The 19,706-nt window shown below is 43.8% G+C and overlaps 1 long non-coding RNA gene across 9 annotated transcripts; it reads right to left on the reverse strand.

The window, feature by feature from the left end:
• Positions 1 to 1,044: 1,044 nt before the first annotated feature.
• LOC123051371 (uncharacterized) lies at positions 1,045 to 13,438 on the reverse strand. 9 transcript variants are annotated; one of them, XR_006424034.1, is made up of 13 exons: positions 10,703 to 13,438; positions 10,515 to 10,572; positions 10,176 to 10,428; positions 9,926 to 9,992; positions 9,154 to 9,190; positions 8,883 to 8,978; positions 8,737 to 8,799; positions 8,558 to 8,631; positions 8,317 to 8,336; positions 8,181 to 8,240; positions 8,034 to 8,094; positions 7,807 to 7,934; positions 3,757 to 3,947 (listed from the first exon to the last, which is right to left on the reverse strand). It is a non-coding gene; the product is annotated as an uncharacterized lncRNA (long non-coding RNA). The 9 variants fall into 9 exon arrangements; XR_006424031.1 differs by lacking the exons at positions 3,757 to 3,947; positions 10,515 to 10,572 and adding an exon at positions 1,045 to 1,065 and having other exon boundaries at positions 10,703 to 13,434; XR_006424035.1 differs by lacking the exon at positions 10,515 to 10,572 and having other exon boundaries at positions 9,154 to 9,274; positions 9,926 to 9,952.
• Between the last annotated feature and the right edge of the window lie 6,268 nt (positions 13,439 to 19,706).

Genomic DNA, 19,706 nt, shown 5'->3' on the forward strand with positions numbered 1-19,706 from the left:
CGGCGGCTCGGCGGTGCTCCATCACAGCGCCGGCGATGCTCCGACGATCCTCCGGCGGCTCGGTGATGCTCCATCGCAGCACCGACAATGCTCCGACGATCCTCCGGCGGCTCGGCGATGCTCCATCGCAGCAGCGGTGATGCTCCGACGATCCTCCGGCGGCTCGGCGATGCTCCATCACAGCGTCGGCGATGATCTGACGATCCTCCCGCGGCTCAACGATGGTCCATCGCAGCACCGGCAATGCTCCGATGATCCTCTGACGGCTCGTCGATGCTTCATCGCAGCAGCGGTGATGCTCCGACGATCCTCCGGCGGCTCGGTGATGCTCCATCGCAGCAGCAGTGATGCTCCGACGATCCTCCGGCGGCTCGGCGATGCTCCATCACAGCGCCGGCGATGCTCTGACGATCCTCCCGCGGCTCAGCGGCAATGCTCCGATGATCCTCTGACGGCTCGGCGATGCTCCATCACAGCACCAGCAAAGCTCCGACGATCCTCCGACGGCTCGGCGATGCTCCACCGCAGCACCGGCAATGCTCGGATGACCGAAGATGCTCTGTTGCAGCACCACCGATTTTCCAACGTCCCGACGATGCTCCATCACAGCACCAGTGATGCTCCGACGGCCCGGCAACGTTCCCGTGGCCCAGCGAATGCTCCATTGCAGCAACAATGATGTTCCAGCGGCCCGGTGATGCTTCAAGTCTCGCCCACCTCGCTTACTACTAAGCGTCATAGGAACCAGCAATAAGCTCGACCACCACGTGTCCCATTCGCGCACCAGTCGCAGCATCCCCGGGCGGTTCGCAACAGCCGGTCGGCAGCCCCTAGCAGGATCATCGGTCCCCCGTCACAACGGCCGCCCATCCTACACACCCCTGGCTTAGCAGCAGGCCTCAGGCTGTCGCAGCAGCTGCTGGTCCGCTCTTGGAGCAGCAACCAATTAAGATTGCCCTCTTATTATCGCCCAGATTTTTCTTAGCAACTGTACCCAAGCGGCTTGTTGAAACCCGTGTTGAGAATGATCCATCAATAGACTTTGCATTATCCATTGTTGAGGCTCTGCGAGGAGAAAACGAAAACCACAACAAAAATGAAAATATGGTACTCCGAAAACCTATGCAACAACAGTAGTACACCAAAACCGAATAAGAACCACACTATCTCTACAATGGCGACTACTTGCTGAAACACGTATTTGCTAGATAAAAAACCACTGCCGCTACATTTTCATACTACCAATATAAAACAAAAAAACACAGCACCGTAGATATAAAACCCCAGTACATGCAGGTAATCCATTATCCACTGATAACAAAAGCACGCAGCTACTACTGAAAAAGTAAACTACAACTATCCTAGAATGCAAAGGCTACTAGCAGGCATCTACACGTAGAACTACTACTGCAGTAGGAAAGGATGCAGCAGGAGTCAAATGAAGGCTGAAGTAAACTACAACTATGCTACTCAACTGGTGAATATTGTACAGAGATTATCCGCCAGAGCATGAATATTGTGTTTGTCTGTCAGAGATATCACGGTACTTGGGAGTTCAGACAGCCGCACGAAGGCGACCAATGACCAACATGATTAATTAGCAATGAAGAAGAGATACAGCTCTGTTAGGCTGACGAAGCACATCACACGAGTATTACATTATCCAGCACTAATGAAGCATTACACAAAAGGTAACCCTGCTAGTGAAACAAAGTTACTAATGATACATTATCATATTATATACAGCATACCATACATGTAATCAGAAGCCTCATTTTGACAAAAGAAAGAAGAAAACACCAGTAGTCTGTACTGCAATGAAACAACACTCAGTTGGGTAAACTCAAGCCCATGCCTAGAAAAGAAAAGAAAACAACAGTAGTCTGTACTGGAATGAAACATCACTCGCAGTTGGTTAAAATCAAGCCCATGCCTAGAAAAAGCAAAATAAAAGAAGCACATCCCAGTCTGTGTTGCAATGAAGCACCACTCCCAGTCTGAAAAACAACATTCGCTGCTGTGAAGCCCCAGATCACACCCATCTCAGATTGGATTTGCTTTCAATGTGGATTTGCTGCACTGAAACAAGGAAATCCGCCCTGACAAGCCCCTCTTCCCCAAAATCACAACGCCATTGACTCCCCTCTGCCTCACGAGCGCCGCTCATCGAGCCCCCGCACGAGTACCCCTGATTTTGTATCGAGACCTAGCATTTCAGCTCGATTTGGGGTAAGTGTGTTGAATACCTGCGTGGCAGAGCGTCGTCATCGATTCTCCTAGTTTGATCCAGCCGCCGTCGCCGTGGCTCGCCGCGTCGCCTCTCACACCAGCTACTGCTTGAGTAGCGCCCGGATCTGACGCCCCTGCTTCCATCTCCCTGAGACGCTAGGCGGTCGAGCGCGATGCAGTCGAAGCTGAGGCTGCTGAGCCCGTGTTGCTGTCTAGGCGGGGGCGTGAGAGATGCCAGCGCCGCACGATCAAACTCGATCGGACGGCTCCCGAGGAGGTTTGCGCCAGCCATAGAATCAGTCGGTTGAAACAAAGGGTTTCCCTTTTTTGATGTATGAAACCTTTTTTATATTTATATGGACATTTTTTGTATTTTCTAAAAATCATTTTTACATGGCATGTACAGTTATTCTAAAGCGTGGCATTTTTCAAACACTTTTTTGTACAGATTACTAATATTTTTCAGATACGTTAGAAACATTTTTCCATACATGTTTTCATTTTATTTTCAAATGCAATCTTAACATTTCTAAAACAAAAATGGTAAATAATTTTTTAATATATATATTTAGAATGTTTTAAGATATAAAAACAGAAAACCAATGTGAAGTAAAATCGGAAGGAAAAAACAAAGAGGAAAAACCATGTGATGTTGACATCACCAACGTTAATGTACCAACCCAGTAGCATCTCCTTTAGGCGACCCTAGCTAAGAGCATCTCCAGCCGTTGGCCTCCTAAGAGGCATAAAAATCGCCGCATGGGAGTGAGCCGGTGGTATAATCGGCTCTGGGGGCGATTGGGCACCTAGCCGTCGCCCCCGGGTGCCGATATCAGCCCATTTTTTGGCCCAATTTCGGCAAAAAATAGCGTGATATCGGCACGAATCGGCCCATATTCGGCGTCTTGGGGGCGTGACTGAGGGGTTTTTTCGGCGCCGGCGCGTAAAAAGTCGCCTGGGGGGCCTGTTGGGGGCGCGACTGGAGATGCTCTAAGGACTTGGCCGCGCCCGTGAGGCATGTCAAACAATTTAAAAATGCAAACGTCAAAGAACCAAAGGCATTGGCTCGCTTTAGTGCTTGTAGTCGTCGCTAGGTGGTCTACGGATTTGGACGTAATTTTTATTATTTCTTGTGTTCGTTGTACTGTCATGATTGAAGATGAATAGATCGAAAGTTTATCCCGCAAAAAAAAGAACCAAAGGCATTGGCAGATTCGAATATTTTCTCAAATTTCAAAGGTAATTTTTTTAAAACAGTTTTTCTTGAAAGACGAACATTTTTAATTTCTTTATTTAAAAAACTCAATCTTTTTTTAAAACACAAACAATTTTTGGATATATGAACTAGTTTTTGAAAACAGGAAATTGTTCGAAACTCCGAACATAGACATGCTTTGATAATTTAACATTTTTTAATACCTACTATTAAAGCAAGATAATATTCTTGGTTCCGTCCCGCTTAGGTGATTTGATATTTAAGGTATATAAGCTTTTTATAGGCAAATTTGTAGGAAAATCCATGCAGTCCATTAAAAATCGTTTCACACATCGCTTGGAGCCTGAGCCTGAGCCTGAGCCCGTTTTGTAGGTCACCTGGGCCAAAAGTCTCAACGTGGCTGGCTTCCCAGGGAGTGAAAAAAAGGTTGGCGTATCATGGGCTCGAGCTCGCAACGTCCTCTTCAAAGCCTACGAGTGCCACCAATTGAGCTCTATCACGTCTGTGATGTCAAAAAAAAAGAGTTATATCACATTTGTGCTCTTCCGATTAATAGTCCCATGTCACTTTTTTTATAACAAATCACATCAACTTATATATGCATGAGTTGAGAGAATTAACAAGCTGTTGAGGCATCAACAAGGGGTGCGTTTACTGAATAGAAAATAAATTAGCGAGGCATCTGGACGAAAAGTAGAGCAGCCTTGAGAGGTGCCCAACACACGCATGTTACTAGTAGTTGGGGCCCGCCATTGCGGGCCACTTGAGAGGAAATTGTGCATACCTCACCTTCATCTTAAAATTTCGCAAGCACCCATCATCTTAAATTGCAATAGTGGCTTGATTAATATTTGACCAAATTGCAATTATCAACTTCCGCAAGCAACCAATATAATTAGTAAATAAAAAGCACAAAAGATATCCAAAAAATCCAACAATTCTAGTAGTTTTTTTGGAACCCTAGCACGAACTGTAGTAGTTTTATACTATTTACTCAAATTGATGGGAGTAATAGGTGGGGTTCCATCATAGGATGTATGTTTCCCTTGTAGCAGGTAATCTTCCGACTCGATGAAGTCGTGCGAGCGTATGGGCCGGCCCAGTGCGCGGGAGGCCACTGCCTCTTTTTTTCATGTTTTTCATTTTTGTTTTTGTTTTCATTTTTTACTTACGTTTATACTTACGAATATTCTAAATAAATATATTACAAAATATTTTACATTCAACATTTAAAAAATTCTAAGCAAGCATTTAAAAAATGTTAAATGTACATAGAGAAAAAGTTTCTCATGTATACCAAAAATGTATACAAAAAAATTAAGATGTGAAAAAAAAATTAATCATGTATTTAACAAATATTAATCGAAGCATTTGAATTTTTTGAAAACAAGTATTTAGGAAATGTTAAACAAGCATTTAGAAATTGTTAAATGTGTATACAAAAATGTTGACCATGTATGAAAAATGTAAAATGTTGACCAAGTATTTAAAATTTTCTTTGCAAAATGTTGACCAAGTATTTAAAATTTTCTTTGCAAAATGTTAATCAAACATACGAAAAATGTTAAATGTGCACAGAAAAAATATTGATCATATTTTCAAGAAATATTAATCAAAAATTTGAAAAAATGTTAAATGTATATAGTAAAAATGTTGACCACGTATTGAAAAAATGTTAAACTTGTATTTCAAAAAATTTAATCAAGGATTTGAAAAAAGAAAGTGTAAAATGTGTACACAAAAAATGTTATCGGGTATTTACAAAGTGTTAATCAAGCATTTGAAAATTGTTAACTGTATATTGCAAAAATATTGACCATGTATTCAATAAATGGTACTCCCTCCGTAAACAAATATAAGAGCGTTAAATCTTAATCTTGTACTTGAAAAATATTAAACATGTATATTATAAAAATGTGTATTAGATATATACCGAAAATGTGTATAGAAAAACAATGAGAACCCAAGATAAAACAAAAGAAAACCAATGAAAAACAAGAAAAAAGACCAAACAAAAGCGAAGAAAATGAAGAAAAGAAAGAAGCTAGTGAAAAACGAAAAATGAAATAAAGAATACCAAAAGAAAATAAAAAACCAGTAAAATAGAGAAAATAAACGGAGGAAAATGGTGGGAAAAAAGAAAAAAAAAGTGAAAACCCAACGCTTTTTCTTTAACAAGGTCGTGACCTTCTAATTAAAAATGAACCCGGTGGTGGACAAGTGGCTAGCAGCGCAACGCTACAGCTAGGACATCATGGCCTCGTGGGATTGATTCATGCGGGACCCTTTTTCTCTAGTGTATTTATTTTAGTGTGAATGGGCCGGCCGAAAACTATAGACTCGCTTCAGGCGAGACCGAAGGAAGACTTGCTATAAGCGTGATATAGCCTCTGCGATGTAAGCGAGCGAGAGCGTACAAAGGCAGAGGAAGAGAAGGAAAACAGTCGCTCGCTCACCTGGGTGGTTGGGCTGCAGGCCCATGAGGATGGAAGGGAAGCAGGGGAAAATTAGAATTAGAAAGTGGTTGGGCTGCAGCCTAGGAAAGAGAAGAAAAAAAATTAAGAAACAAAGAAAATCACAAAAACCGAACTCTTCACATCCCCAACAAAATCGCAAAAATCGAATGCGCCAATGCCCATGGCCCTATTGCGGTCGTGGCCACGAAGCTCGCCACAATTTAATCCCATGCACACTACGGCCCTCCCCATCACGACAGCTCCAACATCTTGGGAACCCTACCCTGACACCGCAAATCACCACCGCGACGACTGCAATTGCGACGCCGTGTCGACAAACCTATGGCTGTCGAGCGAATAAAAATGTCACCGCCGCCATGTCAACCACTACATCCATCGAACCCCGACGGAATGAACCCTACAGAAAACAGAGCGGTGGCGGCGGAGCAGTGTACACCTTAGCCCAATGCTGGAGCCGATGAAGAACTTGACTCCGAGCGGTCGAAGACACTCGAATTGCCAGCGGAGACAAAGAAACCATACTGAATCATCTGCGGGGCGGAGTGCGAGACAGATTAGGAAAAGATGGGGGACTGGTGTTAGTGGAGCGAGGAAGGGGGATATAGGGAACGTTCGCTCAGCCGACAGTTGGCGCAAACAATTTTTGCGCCTCACATGGCGATCCTCGCGCCAAGATCCGTGCGATGCATCCGAGGGCGCAGAGCGCGTTCACACAAGATCAGTATAGAACTGACGTCAGTTCTATAGTGTTCAGGACATTACTCACTCAACTTGCCTAGCTAGCAGCGCCCAGTTGCTTGAGACAAACAACTGACGTTTTTACTTGACAATATATATTAGCAGAAAAAAGAACATCCACATTGACAAGATTTAAAACCAGTAGGATTAATTTAGGGGATATATTTGCTTGACAATATATATATTAGTAGAAAAAAGAACATCCACACTGACAAGATTTAAAACCAGTAGGATTAATCTAGGAGACGAGGCGAATTCTATGGTCGGAAAAATTTGTATACAGCCGAACAGATAGCACTGCATTTTATTTTCTAGGGAAGCCATACACCACCCAGAACAATCGAACATTCGCTTCCCTTTGGTATTATGGTAAGTAAACACTGACCTCATATTATTCGCAAAAAAAAACACTGACCTCATACAGCTTGAGAAAGGAATCACGAAGTTCCTGGCATGCCTAGATTTTTCATAGCAAGGAAGGATGCATTTCAAAGTTTCATCACATGCTTTCACATTATGTGAAGATCCACTATTTCAATCAGGACAGTAACCACAAAGAATGTAATGCAAATTGTGTGTAATGCAAACAATACAAAGAAGGTAATGCAAACAATACAAAGAAGGTAAGTGCAGCTCCCTCCACATCCGGGCTTGGGACCGGCAAAGGCGGTGTTAAACCACAACAATACAAAACACAAATTATACAACATCAATCATTCAATCAAAGCATACAGGACACACAATCAAGCAAATGCAATATCAATGCAGCTCCCTCCACATTTTCACATCCGGGCTTGGGACCGGCAAAGGCAGTGTTAAACCACAACAAACAAAACATACAACACCAATCATTCAAGCAAAGCATTCAGGACACACCATCAAGCAAAGCATACAGGACACACCATCAAGACACCATCAAGCAAATGCAATATTAATTCAAGCACACACACACACAGTCGGTCACACACAGAATCACAGTCACACACAGATTCAGTCACACACACATACACACACAGTAACAGTCACACAGAGTCAAGTCACACATACACAGTCACACACAGTCAGTCACACACACAAGAGATAGAAAGGGCAGAAAGCTAATACTACAAGCAAGACCCATGATGTAAGTTGTTTGGCATGCAGTACCTTCCAGGAATAACTTTTGCTATTTCTGCTCATTTATTCCCATATATTTGATGGCATTAATCAGTGCATGTTCCTCCTCAGTAGTCCAAGCATCATTCCATATGTTTGGATTCAGATGATTATGCCACCTAAGATGTTTTGAATGAATTCAAAAATCAGCTTCATATTAACAACTAAGATGTTTTGAATGAATTCAAAAATCAGCTTCATATTAACAACTGCATCACCTAGACCAAATGTGTTTCCCCCGATAGCAGCCAGAACTTGATTGAAGAATAGAGCAACCGTCTGAAGAAAGCAGAACAAAATAGTTAGCACGGACTGCGAATAGAGAAAGAGACGCCAAGAAATAACAAGTTACTCAAGGCAATTACCTGTTCATTAGCGATCGGAGGAAGTCCACCAAAGTAAACACGCAGAGCATGCCGAGTAACCTAAGAAAAGAGTGGTCAGACATATGCATCACAGAACAAGAAAAATCTCAAGCACAAAACAAAAAATCGAGCATACCTGCTGTGTCATGGCAGTGGCTGCATAGCAATTGGATCGATGCAAAGGGAAGAAAGAATTAGAAAGTAAATAACAAAACATTGAATAATAAAGAAGCGTAATAGATCACAGGTGGGTTAATTCTGCCATCACCAAATAAACTGCAAACCAGAGTGAATCTGGTCACGTTATGATGACAGAATGGACTATCCATGATTTGAGTACTAGCTACACAGAATCATAAAAGGAGCACAGTAGTCACCTGTCCTAGGGCGGACAAATTGAACATGTTCGGAAACATCCTAGGATCAGCAGCAGGAAGTTCTGGTAGCTGACCTGCAATGCATCAACAGAGAATTGTTACCAGTGTGTTTACCTTGCACATAGGGGAAAAATGCATTTCAGCAAACCATATAAAAATAAAACAATCAAAAGAAATACCTTACAATGCGACCATTTTGTTAATCCATACTTGTTTACAAGGTCAATAATTTTTTCATCTTCCTGTAGAAAAAATATCATAAATATAACTATAAAATGTGCAAAAAGAAATTTTCTTGAGCAAAGTCAGGAGTGCAATGACAAACCTCTTGAGTCCAAGGACCTTTGATGAGTTCAGTGTTAAAGAACCTTCTACCATGGATGTAAACATTGCACCTCTGTCCTATCCGGAAATAATTCAGCTGCGTAGGTAGATACTGACACAATATGTGAGCTCACCACACTTGCATATACAGAACAACGTCCAAAGAAGTATGGTGTTACTATATTACTAGCTAAAACATTCATAAGGTATTACCAGACGTAAGATAAATATTGTGTACAAAATTGGAAGGAGTTAAATTCTAGAAGGATTACCATACAAACACAGACCAGGTTGATGAGTGATCCACGGCTTCAGTTCAAACACAAGAAGCACACCATCAGAACCATAACAAATCAAATTAGCCATCATGAAAACCTCCATCCACCCTGGATTCTACATATACATCATTCTGAGCACAAACATCATACTTGTGGCAGGAAAATATACAACAATGCATTGAAGAGTGTCCAAAGGGCAATGATACTACCAACTACAGAGGTATGTAAGCCACAAAATTACATGCCCATGACCTTATAGAAATTTTCATGCATAGGTAGTTATGGAGAGCTTGCACAATGACACACAGTCACAGTCAACACACACACACACACAGTCACAATCAATACACATTCACAGTCATAAAATGACACACAGTCACAGTCAACACACACACACACAGTCACAATCAATACACAGTCACAGTCAACACAAATGCGCACACACAATGGAGCGCTTGCACACAAGAAACAGACAAAGAAACACACACAATCAGTCACACACACAAACAGTCAGTCACACAGTCACACAGACACAATGGAGTGCTTGCACACAAGAAACAGACAGAGATAGGATGAAACTAATCAAAGACATGAGAAAAAGTAAATTATTTGTTCAAGCTTCCCGTTCAGAACCTTCAACTCTGCATTATTTTAGCTCTTCGATTCCAAACCTCTCTCTGCATTACCCAACTACAAGCTAGGAGGCCACTACTGTTATATAAACAAAGTCAAGTGTAAGAGAGACAGAGAGCAAATAAGGAGGTACCTTTTCTTTATCACCAAATTTCAGAGTCTGCACGTACCAAAATTGTATTTTGTGTCACAAGATGAACCTAAAGAACTCACCAGGAAAATACTCAAATTAACAAATCAAGTGAATCATGGAGAACATCATGTAGAATAGTAGTCCGACAAATCCAAAGCAATCCAAGTATATAATCAGAGCTCATGTACATGCAAACCTTTCCCTCCCATAAGGTGATAAATTTGCAAGCTGAAGATCAAAATTTGATTACCTTAGTTGGGCTAACAGAAAGCAATAGGAACCCGGAGCATTGGCGTGCCAGTTTGTATGACTGTAGAGGTGAGCTAAAATTAGAATGATGAGTTGTTCAGGTCAAGATGGCCCTCAGAAGCAGCCGTCTTTTGTTTATACTTGAAGTCATCAAGGCAATTAGTCTTGGAATTGCCAAAATATTTCTGGTGCCATAGATATCTATCTTCTTTCTCAAAGAAATATTCCAATGATTCTTTATAGAATTATCTGTCCTGAAAAGAGTAACATACTACCAACATGAATACTTGTGAAGTGAACAAGGAAAACATGGCTAAATAAGCATTTTGGGACTACATACATCAGCATCACAAAATGTAAAAAACATATTCCAATGATTCTTTATAGAAATTTCGGTCCTGGAAAGAGTAACATACTACTATCAGCATAAATACATAATCTTGTGAAGTGAACAAGGAAAACATGGCTAAATAAGCGTTTTGGGACTACAGACATCAGCATCACAAAATGTAAAAACCATAACTATACCTGCGCTGTAAGCAAACCCAACCCATCAGTGTCCTCAGCAATGCAAGGAAGAGCAAATGTGACATTTGTCTATATCCTACCTGAAATACTTACAGAAGCATTATTCCAGTGATCGGACATCAGTAATACCAAAAAAAGAACATAATTATTGTCAAACACAGATATCACAAAAAATGTATTGTCAAACACCACGGTAAACATGATTATTATGATAAGAAAAATAAGGAACAAAAGCAGGGAAAAGGGTGCTGTGATGAGTGAGTGAGATAAACAGGGAAAAGGGCATGGGATGCATTGGATGCCAAATCGGCCACGCAAAGGAGTGGAAGCCAAGCAAGTGAGTGTTACAAGAATCAAACTTTTCTGCTCAGCCTATCATCATCTATCAGCAGGAGAGAAGCCTGACCAGTGCATGTCTCTGGATCCCTGCCTGCTCGAAACGGCCTACATGGTTTGCATCCTTGAACAGATCCCCATATATGGGGAGACGACATTGGAACACAAGCAAAGCATGAAGAAGAAACCAATTGGACAGATCATACAATCAGTAACACAATCAGAATCATCACCCCATCTAAGCAGTCAAACAGTCACACGCAGACAATGGAGTGTTTGCACACATGAAACAGACAAAGAAACATACATAGATAGGGGCACATCACACATACAGTCAGACAGACACACAATCAGACACACACAATGGATCGCTTGCACACAAGAAACACACAAGGAAACAGAAACAGACATAGATAAGGGTACAAAAATAAAGCTAATATAAAGAAGTTCCAGAAACTGAATGAGTAAACTGATTTCTGTAGAGGGGTGAGGGTAATTCAGATCTTCATTCCTGAAAACAGGAAGCTAGTTAGATCATCATCACTACGGCACTACCCACAAGTTTGTAGGCACAGAGACACATGCTTATTCTTGCAACAAGGTCTAGGCAAAGCAAGAAAAGCATTATTTCAGCGACTGGACAACAGTAATTGATATCATATCTCATGCATAATTGAGTCAGGGAACCTCAAAAGGGAACAAAGAACTCTAGAAATGTATTGTCAAACACCACGGTAAATGATTATGATAAGAAAAATTGACAGCATGAATGTTCATGCACACGCAAAAGAAATACCACTTACGAACAAAACCTACTTGCATTGAACACAAATTAAATAAAAAAATTAGCAGATTTACACTATATTAGGTCACAACCAGGTTATAAACAAACATAGCATAAAATCTATATGCAATCCAAATCCTAATCACGCCCAGGCTTCCCAAGTGCATGGCTTACATAGAGACAAATACAAAAGTCAGCATTCTTGATATTTTAACCAGTGAGTACAAAATTTGCTCCATAAAATTTAACAGGACAAACAAACGGGACATGACAAAAGTGAGCAGCATTGATAAGAAACGTGTGATGAGCGTGCTTTCACAGATAAATAAACTCTGGAATTATGCTCAGGTGTGTAATGACAAAATTCTGGAGTTATGCTATGCAATCTAGAACAAAGTCTGAGGCACCCCATCTAGTACTCCAATATGAAAATGGAAATAGCAACATGAGGAACAAAAGAAGGAAACCTTGTCCAGCAGTAGCAGCAGCAGGTGTTCAATGTCAAGCAGCAGCCACATGATTTGCACTACTTTCTGCTCTGCTGCCTGCTGGAAATGGCACCCACGGCCTACATGGTTTGCACCCCTGAACACACATCACCATATATGGAACATAAGCAAAGCATGATAGGAAGTAACCAATTGAAAAGAACAGAAGCATTAACACCCATCAGAACAAAATCACCCCTGCATCTAGCCTGACGAAAGTGAAACAGAGTATCTAGGCTAACACGAACAAGCTAGGCGTTTGAGATCAGACAACAACCGACGAACAACGCAGGAGCCTATGAACCGATCTGAACTAGCACGACATACTGACAATTGCTCTCCGCCTCTCCATCTCCGGCCGTAACCTAATTTCAAAACCAAGACCCTACCGTTCCTGTAACGCTCGCGCTGACACGAACACGAAACGCGGGGATCCAAGGTGTCGCTCGGACAACAGAAGCGCACGCAGAGATTTCTGAACCGCAAACCAGACGAACACCCTCGACGAGACGGACCAAGAACATGCGAGCGCGCCGGGGCAAACGGCAAGGACGAGCAAAAACGGACGACGGCGAGGACGAGCAGAACCAAATCAGAAGCGACTCTAGACCGACGACGGCGGGGACGCGCAAAATCAACTCGGAAGCGACTCTAAACTGACGAAATGAGCACGAGCAAAATCAAATCGGACGCGGTTCTAGACGGACGACGGCGAGAACGAGCAAAATCAAATCAGGCGGGATTTCTATCTATGTAAACCGGCGAGGGCGAGGGCGAGCAAAATCAAATCCGGACGCGATTCTAGAGGGGGAAATTGATCGAGGAGGACGAGCAAGATGAAATCCGGCTCGAGGAGGACATACACCCGGCCCGGGCGAAGGGTGGAGGAGCAGCGGACCAGCCGGAGTGCGGCGGGGAGGTCGGAGGAGAGAGGCACCGCCTGGACGAAGAGGAGGAGGAGCGGACCGGGCAGGGCGCGGCGAGGAGGAGGAAGGCACGGCCCGGGCGAAGCGAGGAGGAGGAGGAGCGGGCCGGCCAAAGGGCGCGGCTTATAGCCGGGGCAGAGGCGGTGGCGGCAGCCGGAGCCTTGTCCTTGGCCGAGGTGCGCGTGGCGTGGCGGCGGAAATAAAAGGAAAGTGGAGCTGGTGATGGATGGAAGGATCCGGAGCGGGCAGGGGAATTTCTTACCGTTGTGATGCCCATCCACGCCGTGCCTTGGAAATGGTTTTTTTTTTATTCTCAAAAGGAAATTGTTTTTTTAGTACAGGTCATGGCATACCATACCATATTAGGCCATCTCAAACGCTGGCCATGGATATATGCATCTATCTTCAGACGTCCACATCGTGGATATATGCATCTATCCTCAGACTCGGTCGTCCAACCATGCCCTAGTACATTTCAAACCGTATTTAAACAAACCAAATGAAATACATGCAAATTCAACTGTTTTCATCTATATCAGACGATCTTTTTTACATTTTTGACATATTTCATTAAAGAAAGCGACCGGACCTAAACTTAGTCTAAATCTAAGATAGCGCACGTCCTCACGGGTCCTTATTCTTCCCTTTCATGCCCATGTCGGGCGGTCGTGTCCATGACCGACGGCCAGCTGTACCACGCGGAGTGGAAGTGCGGCCGCCGATGAGCAAGAGTGGAACATGAGACACGAATCGGCTCACAGGACTCGAGGCCTCGCCGCCTCCCGCTCCTCGTCGGAGTCTGCAGCCTGTCCATCACCAGTTCATGTGAGATCGATGATCGACATGGGCGGACATGCCTCATCATAGAATTGGCACCCTCGAAACTTCATTGGCGGCGCGAAAGGGTGCGCAGCTGCCGACATTCTCGTCCGCATCCGACTGTGTCGCGAACGCGTTGCGGGCGGCACGAGTGCGCGCAACCTTGTACAAACACCCTTTGCTCGGTGATGAAGTTGGGGTTCTCTGCGGCCTTGGCCGCCTCGGCTTCCTTGCTCGCGAGTTGGCTGTAGATTTGGCCTTCCATTAGCCGATCCTGCTTGAGGAGAGACAAGTTGTACCCTATTCTTCCTGCACCTGCCGGAACCCTGACATTGACTGCGGTGCCGGCTACTGCTCCGCCATGGCATCCTTGAAGTGCGCCTGCGCATGCTCCATGGTCAAGCCGGCATGGAACAGGGCGGGCAGGGGCGCCAACTCGTCGTCGAAGGCTATCTCCATCGTCAGGTCATTGTCGGAGACCTCTGAGGAGTAGGCCGGCAGGCCGACCTCTATCCGCCTCACACGACAACCCTGCCAGGCGGCCTCAAGGGTGGCCAACTCGTGCTTATGCCTTGTTGAGAGGCTCTCCAACAATGCACTAGAGCTCGCGACACTAGAGCTCGCAATCATGGCGGAGGTGGTCCACTGAGGACGATGTGAAGCAGACGTGGTGTGGTGTGGTTTGTGTCGAGTGTGACCTGGTGTAAATGGCGGACACCGGCCAGGCCAAGCGGCGGGGTGTGTCAATGCGGGCGCCGGAGTTGGTTTTGCGGCCGGTGTGCCTGTATAATGATGGTAGGCGAACGGACGGTAGCCTGCTTCAAGTGGTAGATATCCATCATGCCCCGTCCAGCAATGTCTCTACGACATTAAACAGGCGCAGACATCGTACGCGGCGCAAGTGGAGCTCTCGACCGATGCGTCGCTTCAATGTCGGCACAAATGAGAGGTCGCAATCGTTTTAGGCCAGCATGAATGCAGCGCTCGTGCTCTGGACCGACTTGAGCAATGGCAACCGCTTCACGCGGGAGAGATTTTCGGGTCGGACCAGGGTCACCTTCGCGTACGTGGCAGCAATCCCGCAAAGCCCCTGGTTTTGCCTCTAGTTTGTAGGAAAACATACGTCCAAACCGGTCCGCTGACCGATGGGATGCCATGTTGGATGGCAAAAATGGGTCCAGACAGAAACGGACGATTTGAGGGTCAGCTTTAGAGATGCCTTTACTCCTATAAAAGGATGTTGGAGTACCCACCTTCTAGGGGCTTCACGAGTGAGGAGGCCCTCTGTGCGTCCGTTTTCAGCTGGTGTTCCGCGAGGGCTTCTTGGCAGCTCTCCGCTTCATCCAATTTACCGGAACGGCAGGCACCCAGGCGACCCGCCATGGATGTCCATGACGAATGGACCGCGGGCAGAGGGATGGGGCCACCGTCTTGCAAGGCCCTTTCACATGCCCACTCGTACATGAGAGCGGATGCCGGACCCGCGCGTTGGCGTCCTTGCCTCGCGGGGGTCGAAGGGGGGCACAGCCGCATGAGCTGGCGCAGGTGGGCGCGACGCACACCCCGTTTGTCATGACCGAACTAGCCCGGCTTGCGTCGCGCCCATGCGTGGCCTACTGGGAGCCTCTGTGTCTATCTGTTCCACGAGGGCTTCCTAGGGGCTCTTTGCACCATCTGATATTATAATATATTCTTCCTAACCACTTTAAGACAAATCGATCTTAAGATGATCATTGCCTACTCGTCAGTAGCCCATATGAATTTGGTGACTATTGGTATGTTTAGTCGGGCGGCGGCTGTTAGGTCACCTATTTTGAGTTATGGACACACAAGTAAGGCCAAAACATGTGTGTCAGGCATGCAAACCATCAACCTACTAGCAACAGGGGAGAAAACTTAGCATGTCGCAACAAAAGGATCGATGTCTGTTTAGCCAGCACTACCTGATTAAAGAGTTGTAAATATCATAAACCCATACCACCACAAGGTTTGTGATGGATCATGCATATTCCCACGAGATCTAGTGGGTGCAATGGATACCTTTGCTTGCACCCCATCAAAACTCTCTCATGATTTTCATGAGTTCTTCATAAAGGCCCGGGAAGTTTAAAGACATCCATCAAATAGGTCGGTGGGATTGCATAACTACCTTGACGAGGATTTCTTTGCCGCCGTTAGAAAATCCTTCGTATTGCACACCATTCCTTTCAGAAGTTGCGCTTGGATGATGTGAAAAATCCCTCATACCATTCGGTCCATTGGTGTAGGGAGCCCCAAATATTTTGCTCAAACTATACTTGTGTAACCCTGCAGCACAACCTTGGCCTCCTGTTGTACATCGCTAGGGCAAGCTTTCCCATGCATGAGACCACTTGTGTCAAAATTTCCCAACTGGCATGTCCCTTGGGCATGTTGATCACTTGCTGCACCGCCGACCTTGCTCGGCCTCTGCCTTAAAAAAGACCGTCAGGACTTTTTTCAATTTTTAGGGCATATATGTATGTAAATATTTGCAGCTGCTAAGGGGTGATGAACAATAGGACAATCACGTTGCTAAGGCAAACATAATGACTTCAATTCATTTAGGAACCGAATATTCAGCGAACGTCAGCTTTTAGGCATGATAAATCGAACATTTTTTAACGGCAATTATGTTCGTCGAGAATGGCAATTTTAGTTGGCGAGCATGGCAAATCCGCTTCAGCTTTTTCTTTTTGCCAGGAAATTATTGTGCTTGAAAACTAAAATTTCCATAATTGCGCCAAATATAAATTGCCATGAAAACGTCAGATTTGCCATGCCTAGAAATCTGACGTCATATTTTTAGCGTTTTTGTTCATTTAACCCTCATCAGATTAAGGAGAAAAATTCCAGGCCTAACAAATGTTGGGCTTTTTTGCGGATGAAAACAACCATTGGTTTTATATACATTCCCACACGAATATGAGTTTATTTGTGAAATTCAGCACGTTTATAATGTACATCGATGTTCTTTCTTTGCGAAGGGGTACATCGATGTTCTAACATACTGTATTTTCTTTAGAATTATTGAAAACTATCAAATATAATGTTCATGAAGTTATCTTTATTATCCTCGCAAAAAAATCTTTAAATATTATTTAGTACTCCTACTTTCTCTTTAAAACTAATAATTTTTATTACTTCTTTTGAGAAGAAGTAATTGTTACTGGACAATGGGTCTAATTGTTACCTTCTTTTTCGACTTGATCTAATTGTCACCTTTTGATTTGTTCACGATGGACATACCACGACGGCCTTACGGCCCATTAGAAAATGAAACCGACCCCATAGAGAAAAGTTCAAAGCCCAACACACCCGCGCACTGCCAAAGCCCGAACCCCCCCCCCCCCCTCCGGCGCCGACCCACCGCCGCTCACCATGGAGCCTGCCGCCATGGACTTTTTTCAATTTTTAGGACATATATGTATGTAAATATTTGCAGCTACTAAGGGTCGATAAACAATAGGATAATCATGTTGTTAAGGCAAACATAATGACTTCAATCATTTAGGACCCGGATATTCAGCAACATCAGCTTTTAGGCATGATAAATCGAACATTTTTAATGGCAAATTATGTTCATCGAGAATGGCAAGTTTAGTTGGCGAGCATGGCAAATCCGCTTCATTTTTTTGCCAGAAAATTATTGTGCTTGCAAACTAAAATTGCATCATCGCACCGAATATAAATTGCCATGAAAACGTCAGATTTGCCATGCCTAGAAATCTGACATCATATTTTTAGCATTTCTGTTCATTTAACCCTCATCAGATTAAGGAGAAAATTTCAGGCCTAACAAATGTTGGTTTTTTTTGCGGATGATAACAACAGTTGGTTTTAAATACATTCCTACATGAATATGAGTTTATTTGTGAAATTTAGCACGTTTATAATGTACATCAACGTTCTTTCTTTGCGAAGGGGTACATCGATGTTCTAACATACTGTATTTTCTTTAGAATTATTGAAAACTATCAAATATAATGTTCATGAAGTTATCTTTATTATCCTCGCAAAAAAATCTTTAAATATTATTTAGTACTCCTACTTTCTCTTTAAAACTAATAATTGTTATTACTTCTTTTGAGAAGAAGTAATTGTTATTGGACAATGGGTCTAATTGTTACCTTCTTTTTCGAGTTGATCTAATTGTCACATTTTGATTTGTTCACGATGGACACACCACGACGGCCTTACGGCCCATTAGAAAACGAAACCGAACCCATAGAGAAAAGTTCAAAGCCCAACACACCCGCGCACTGCCAAAGCCCGAACCACCCCCCCTCCGGCGCCGACGCACCGCCGCTCACCATGGAGCCTGCCGCCATGGACTTTTTTCAATTTTTAGGACATATATGTATGTAAATATTTGCAGCTACTAAGGGTCGATAAACAATAGGATAATCACGTTGTTAAGGCAAACATAATGACTTCAATCATTTCGGACCCGGATATTCAGCAACATCAGCTTTTAGGCATGATAAATCGAACATTTTTAATGGCAAATTATGTTCGTCGAGAATGGCAACTTTAGTTGGCAAGCATGGCAAATCCGCTTCATTTTTTTGCCAGAAAATTGTTGTGCTTGCAAACTAAAATTGCATCATCGCACCGAATATAAATTGCCATGAAAACGTCAGTTTTGCCATGCCTAGAAATCTGACGTCATATTTTTAGCATTTCTGTTCATTTAACCCTCATCAGATTAAGGAGAAAATTTCAGGCCTAACAAATGTTGTTTTTTTGCGGATGATAACAACAGTTGGTTTTAAATACATTCCTACACAAATATGAGTTTATTTGTGAAATTTAGCACGTTTATAATGTACATTGATGTTCTTTCTTTGCGAAGGGGTACATCGATGTTCTAACGTACTGTATTTTTTTAGAATTATTGAAAACTATCAGATATAATGTTCATGAAGTTATCGTTATTATCCTGGCAAAAAAATCTTTAAATATTAATTAGTACTCCTACTTTATCTTTATAACTAACTGTTACTTCTTTTGAGAAAAAAACTAATTGTCACCTTTTGATCCGTTCACGATGGACACACCACTACGGCATTACGGCCCATTAGAAAACGAAACCGACCCCATAGAAGAGTTCAAAGCCCAACCCACAAATCCGCGCACCGCCAAAGCCCGACCGAACCAGCCAACCCCTCCTCCGGCGCCGACCCACTAGGCCGCCACCACCGCTCACCATGGAGCCCGCGGCGATGGACCGCATCGCCACCCAGCTCTCCGTCGTCGACGGCCTCTACTTCCCCACGACCTTCCTCCGCACCTCGCCACCGCCGCCGGCGTGCAAGTCGGCCCTGCTCGACTTCCTCTCCCGCGACGCCCTGCTCTTCCTCGAGGGTTTAGGGTTTTAGGGTTTAGGCTTTAGGGTTAGGGTTTAGGGTTAGGGTTAGGGTTTAGGGTTTAGTGTTAGGGTTTAGGGTTTAGGTTTAGAGTTTAGGGTTTAGGGTTTAGGGTTAGGGTTAGGGTTAGCATCCATCTCAGAAAGAAAAAGAAAAAGACTCAAAAAAAGTTCTCGAAAAGGAAAAGGAAAAAGTCTCACTGTCATTTAAAAAACTCTAGAAAAATCAAAAACTTTCTCACCGTGACCAACCAGCATGCGCCAC

The sequence above is a fragment of the Triticum aestivum genome, chromosome 2D, assembly GCF_018294505.1.
Source record: "Triticum aestivum cultivar Chinese Spring chromosome 2D, IWGSC CS RefSeq v2.1, whole genome shotgun sequence".
NCBI lineage: Eukaryota > Viridiplantae > Streptophyta > Magnoliopsida > Poales > Poaceae > Triticum > Triticum aestivum.